Raw genomic sequence first — 6,842 nt, 5'->3', positions numbered from 1 at the left:
CCTGTTCTGTTCAACCAATTCTCGGCTGCCACAGAATCATCTTCTCTCTTGCCATAGAAATCCACTACCCCAAACTTTCTTAACCTTTACAGGTGTGATTTCTGCTGTGGAGCTGGTGGTGGTGGTGGTGCTGGCATTACCCCGGCCATTTGTCTAAAGAAATCGGCCATTTGCTGAAACATGGCCTGTGGAGGCTGAGCAGGCTCTGCTTGAGCTGGTGGAGTAGGTTCTCCCCTACCCCCAGTCTCAGCTGCTGCAGGTGGAGCATGACTCTCCACTTGCTCCTCGACTGCTCTCTGAGATGAAGGATCCATATCCTATTCAAAATAAGAAAGACAAACAGATCTGCATTAGTGTCACCACGACTCTTACAAATGCAATGCATGGTATGGACTCAATCTAGGACCAAAAACGCCTAAACCGTGCTCTGATACCACTAAATGTGACACCCCGTACCTGTGTACAGTATACCCGAGTAAGTAATGTCACACGGTGTACCGGCACACTCTAATATACCATAATTAATTTTCATCATAACTTTGAATATAACTTGTAAAATATAACTCATTGAAGTCATTTATTGAAATCATAATTTATTTGAGGTTCCGAAAATTTTAAAGAAAATCCGGCAGAGTACCGGCTAAAAATGGAGAAAACAGTTCTTCGGAACTTGTGAAAAACACTTCCAATAAACAAATTCATTCATTCTCAACTCCAATATCATCACAAAACTCAATATCAAGATCTCAACATTTCAATTTCAATTCTCAATCATCCATCACATGTGATGATCACATATAAATCATAAATAACCATTTACTTTTCCATTCACAAATATAATTTTCATAATTTACATAAACCTCAATATACATTACACAAGTTTAATTACATATGAGAAAATCAAAATTAAGTTACAAAATGTCAAAATGACACCTAGTGTCCTACCAATGCACTGCAGAAGTTGAGGTGACACGGACACTGTGCAGAGCTGCAGGATGGACTCACCCAGTCTGTGGTCTACTGGGCTCACGATCTGTATCTCCAGTACCTACGCGTGGCAAAAGCAACGCGCTAAGCAATAATGCTTAGTGGTGCAATAATATAATAAAAGAAAATAGCAAGAAAATAAATGTGTATAGAATGTGTATGCTTTCTTTGTTTGGTGTTGGTATATTCATTATTTCATTAACTTTGTTCACTTTTATTCATTTGGTTGCCCTAAGTAACCTACACTAGACGACTGGACTGGATAACGGGTAAACTGGCACTGGGTACCTATTACCTCGGGCCGTCACACCATCGGTCACATATGCATCTCCGGCAGGCAACGTAATGTAACAACAAGCTGTAAATAATATCAGGTACAAGGCCAAATCTCAATACAAAGTCAGAATGGCTAAAAGCCATGAAATCACAGAATGGCATATCGCCATGTGCAGTACTGCTAACTGAACCCTATTGGCATGCCAAACTATCCAAACCAATCATGTTAGGTATACTAGGGCATTTGAAAGTTTTAAATTCTTCAATTTGTGCATTTCAAGTTTTGATGTCACTATTCACCTCATTGGTCAACAAAAATGTTGACTTTTGGATAGAAAATAGGTGTATTGGTTTTAACACCCCAAACATACCACATTTTGTATTTAAAACTTGTTGGAATTGATTGCCATTTCCATTTCTCAACTTAATTCTAAGAGGGTAGAAATTTCAGGTTTTGAGACCCAACTTTACTGTTCCATTGGGCCCTGTTGCAGTGGGAATTTGAGGAAATGACAAACATGAAAGTTGTTTCTTATTTTTTCTATTTGAATTTCCTTTTTTGAATCACTCCATTTGGACTTTTGTAGCTTCATATATGGCTCAAAAACCATAGCTGGCCGGATTGCCAATCTGCAGAATTGACCATATCTGCAGTAACATGAACAGTGACTGTGATTGCATTTTTGAATTGGTTCTGGCCATAATTTGGGGTAGGTTTCTTCATGAAAGTTGTTTGTCTATGTCTTAACTTGTTGCTGTAAAACTTTCAGGTCAATTGACCAAATCTACAGTGAGTTATGGCCAAATGAACAGTTACTATTCATTTGGTCATTCTGCAGAAATAGTTGCAGGGTATCCGGATTGGGGCTAAGTTTTGGTCCTCTTGCTTTGGTCTTTTGGGCATGGTTTCTTCAGCAAAAATGTGCCATTATAAGACTAGTTTCATGTCCAATTGGCCAAACACCAATTGGACCAACACAGCCAAAGTTATGGCTGTGTAATTGGACTGAAATTTCAGTCCATTGCTGCTGTCCTAGGGCAGCTTACACCTTCACTTTGCCATACTATTTCTCAGTCCAAATTGTGGTCAACTTACCTAAAATGGTCACTAATTGACCATTAAAATGTCCTCTAACAATTTCCTAAGCCAAATCAATTTTTCACTACTCAAAACCCTAATTCCCATATGAGTTTTCACAAATTCCTTACTTAACTCTTTCTTTCTTTGTATATGTATAAGTATGCACTTTAAACATAAGCTCTAGTTCACTCTAAGTCCATCAAACCAATCAAAATAATTCCTTCACAAGGGCTGCCAAAATTTCATAGTATGTATACACAAAATTCTTGTTCATTTTAGTTACAAATCTTACTCAATTTAAGTTACAAATCACAAAAATAAAGAGTTTTAAATATCTAATGCACTAACCTTGAATAGGGCAGATTTTTCCCAACTCTAAACTTCACTTTCCTTCACTTTCTAGGCTGCCAAAAGGTTGTTTAAGGTGTGGGGTAAAATTTTAATGAAGAGAGGTTAGGGTTTTGTGGTGAAACAAAGTAGAAATCAAGCTTGAGAAGTGAGGTTTAATGGAGGTTGAGAGAGGGAGAGAGAGGCTGCCGTTTGATGAAGGAAGAAGAACAGAATTTTTGTTTCAATTTTGCCTCATTTTCCCTTTTTAATGAAATTGCTTGATTGTCATTGGTGGAGAGAAAGTTTAATGACATCATGTGATGTCAAAAGTCCCATTTTTTTCATTTTTCTTTTCTTTTCTTTTCTACTTGATTTCAATTCAATTTTTAGTAATGTTTATCCATATTTTATGTCATATTAATTATTTACTCAACTGGACAAGTCGGCCAAAAATCACCTCTGAAGGCGAAATGACCAAAATGCCCTCCATTTGGCTGAACGGGTCAAAATTGTCTGTACCGATTGAAAAATTTTTCTAAATATTTTCTTGGCATTCTAATGCCATAGGAACCTCAATGACCCTTCTCTGGAGTCCCAATAATTATTTTATAATTTTCCCCCGGGTCTAGGGCTCCTCGTTGCGAGAACCGCAACTTCCCTCTAGTTACCCATCGCTAGGGCACCGGCTCGTTTAACTTGTTTGTATTTTATTTCTAAAATTTTTACTAAATTTTTCTTATCAATATTTGAATTAATTATGGTTCCTCACTTTAGTTTAAATATTTTTCCGGACATTCTAGCTATCCGGACCGACACCGGTCACCGGAACAGTAGGATGTACGGAGTAGTTACCGGGAGGGTGTTACATGTTAGCTGTTCTGATGCACACCGGGAGATACATATGTGACCGATGGTGTGACGGCCCGAGGTACTTAATACCCAGTGCCAGTTTACCCGCTTATCCAGTCCATTCATCCAGTATAGGTTACTTGGGCAACCAAATGAATGAAAGTGGACAAAGTTAACGAAATAAATGGATATACAAATACAAAACAAATAAGACATATACATTCAATGCATATTTATTTCTATTATTTCTTTCTATTTTATTATTGCACCACTAAGCATCATTGCTTAGCGCATTGCTTTTGCCACGCGTAGGTTCTGGAGATACTGATCGTGAGCCCAGTAGACCGCAGACTGGGTGAGTCCATCCTGCAGCTCTGCATAGTGTCCGTGTCACCTCACCCTCCACAGTGCATTGGTAGGACACTAGGTTTCATTTTGGTATTTTATAACTAACTTTTATTTTTTTCATGTGTAAATGAACTTATGGATGTATTTTGATGTTCATGTAAATAATGAGAATTGTGTTTGTGAATGGAAAAGTGAATGATTATCACATGAGACGAATGATTGAGAAATGAAATTGAAAAATGTTGAGATTTTGATATTGGAGTTTGGGATTGATTGAATATGAATATTGGAAGTGTTTTTCACAGGTTCCGAAGAACTGTTTTCTCCATTTTTAGCCGATACTCTGCCGGATTTTCTTTAAAATCTTCAGAACCTCAATAAATTATAATTTTGAAAAATGGCTCAAAGATATTATATTTCACAAGTTATATTCAAAAGCATGATAAAAGTTAATTAAGGTATAATAGAGTGTGCCGGTACACCGTGTGACATTGCTTACTAGGGTATACTGTACACGGGTAAGGGGTGTCACATTTAGTGGTATCAGAGCACGGTTTAGGCATTTCTGGGCCTAGATTGAGTCCATACCATGCATTGCATTTGTAAGAGTCGAGGTGGCACTAATGCATATCTGTTTATCTTTGTTATTTTGAATAGGATATGGACCCTACATCTCAGAGGGCAGTTGAGGAGGAAGTGGAGAGTCATGCTCCACCTGCAGCAGCTGAGACTGAGGGTAGGGGAGAACCTACTCCGCCAGCTCAAGCAGAGCCTACTCAGCCTCCACAGGCCATGTTCCAACAAATGGTCGAATTCTTCAGACAAATGGCTGGGATAATGCCAGCAGCAGCACCACCACCACCACCTCCACAACTAAAATCACACCTGGAAAATTTGAGAAAATTTGGAGCAGTGGACTTCTTCGGCAAGAGAGAAGATGATTCTGTTGCAGTTGAAAATTGGTTGAACAGAACAGGCAGAGTTCTAAAACAACTCCACTGCACCCCAGAGCAAAACTTAGAAGCTGCCATATCTCTTTTGCAAGATGATGCATATGAGTGGTGGGATACGGTGTCCAGTGAAGTACAGCCAGAAGCTATAACTTGGGACTTCTTCCTCTCCGAATTTAAGAAGAAATATGTGGGTACTGTATACCTAGAAAAGAGAAGAAGGGAATTCATTAACCTAAGGCAGAGACAGCTGTCAGTGGCCGAGTATGAGAAGGAATTCGTTAGATTAAGCCGCTAAGGAAGGGAGATAGTCCCTAATGAAGCTGAAAGGTGTAAGAGATTTGAAGAGGGACTAAATGACAACATAAAGATCCAGCTCACTGCCCTGGGAATCACAGAATTTAACAAGTTAGTGGAAGCTGTAATAAAGGTTGAAAAAGTAAGAATCAGTGAGCAGACCAGAAGGGATAGACAGCAGAAGAGGGGCCCGGGTCAGTCTAGTTCATCTCCTGCACCTGGGAAGAGGTTCTAGGGTCCATCTGCACAGAGTTTAGGCCAGCCACAAGGTCAGGGTCAGTCTCAGGGGCCCAGGCCACAGTTTACCCCTAGGAGAGGTCAGTCCACACCATCAGTGGGCAGCTCTCCAGGGATGGGGTTCAGGGGACCAGCCCCAGCATCTTCTGCATGTCCACACTATTTGAAATGGCATAAGGGGGAGTGTTGGAGAGTGGCGGTGCCTGCAGGTGTGGGTCAACAGAGCATCGATTGAAGAAGCATCCACGCTTGAGCTCTGACTACTCCAACACAAGCGACAGACCTACTCTGCACCACGGAGGGTAGAAAATCGGCAAATCGAGGTGTGGGACCATCACGAGGCACTATGCGAGCCAGCAGAGAGGCTTGACAGTAGACCACCTGCAAGAGCTTATGCCATTAGAGCTCAGGAGGAGCAAGATGCCCCGGACGTCATCAGGGGTACGTTCTCCCTCTACAATACATCTGTGCATGCATTGGTGGATCCAGGATCCACTCATTCATACATCTGCATCAACCTACCCGTAGAAAGGGGGATACTAGTAGGGGAGAGTGACCAAGACATTCGGTCACTAATCCACCGAGCCACATGTAGTGGTGAACAAAGTATACAAGGGTTGCCCGTTAGGGATTGAGGTATGAATTTTTGGCGGATCGATTGAGTTGCCCTTCCACGAGTTTGACGTGATTTTGGGAATGGGTGGTTGTCACGTCATCGTGCAATAGTTGATTGCAAATTGAAGAGAATTTCTTTGAAAACTTGGAGGGTAATGAGATCACGATTGTGGGGAAAGGGCGATTTTACGTCAATGTTATCTCAACCACAGTTGCAAGAAGAATGATGAGAAAAGGCTGTGAAGCCTACCTAGCACATGTGGTGGATACTAGGCAGGCTAAGCCAAACCTGAGTGATATACCCACAGTAAGAGACTTCCCAGAGGTATTTCCTGAAGAGTTGCCTGGTTTACCACCAGAAAGGGAAGTTGAATTTGCTATTGAGACACTGCCGGGTACAGCACCCATTTCCATTGCTCCTTATAGGATGGCACCCACTGAATTGAAGGAGTTGAAAACTCAGTTGCAAGAGTTACTTGATAAGGGGTTCATACGCCCCAGTGTATCACCGTGGGGAGCTCCAGTGCTGTTTGTAAAGAAAAAGGATGGGACTTTGAGGCTATGCATCGATTCTGTGATTGAATAAAGTGACTGTGAAGAACAAATATCCGTTGCCTAGAATAGATGATTTGTTTGATAAGTTGAAGGGAGCAGGAGTATTTTCTAAAATTGATCTCAGATCAGGGTATCATCAGTTGAGGGTGAAGGATGTAGATGTGCCAAAGACTGCATTCAGGACCCGATATGGGCATTATGAGTTCCTGGTAATGCCCTTTGGCCTAACAAATGCACCAGCGGCATTCATGGACCTTATGAACCGTATCTTTCATCCATACCTAGATCGGTTCGTAGTGGTCTTTATTGATGATATT

General features: G+C 40.9%; 1 long non-coding RNA gene across 1 annotated transcript in view; it reads right to left on the bottom strand.

Moving 5' to 3' along the window:
• Positions 1 to 752: 752 nt before the first annotated feature.
• LOC131180238 (uncharacterized) overlaps positions 753 to 6,842 on the bottom strand; it is a 67,763-nt gene continuing 61,673 nt past the window's right edge. Inside the window, exon 2 of the long non-coding RNA XR_009149041.1 lies at positions 753 to 860. This is a non-coding gene — a long non-coding RNA (uncharacterized LOC131180238). The remainder of the gene's footprint in view (positions 861 to 6,842) is intronic.

The sequence above is a fragment of the Hevea brasiliensis genome, chromosome 5, assembly GCF_030052815.1.
Source record: "Hevea brasiliensis isolate MT/VB/25A 57/8 chromosome 5, ASM3005281v1, whole genome shotgun sequence".
Taxonomy (NCBI): domain Eukaryota; kingdom Viridiplantae; phylum Streptophyta; class Magnoliopsida; order Malpighiales; family Euphorbiaceae; genus Hevea; species Hevea brasiliensis.
The sequence above is the reverse complement of the archived record's forward strand: the minus strand, read 5'-3'. Positions and strand labels throughout refer to the sequence as shown.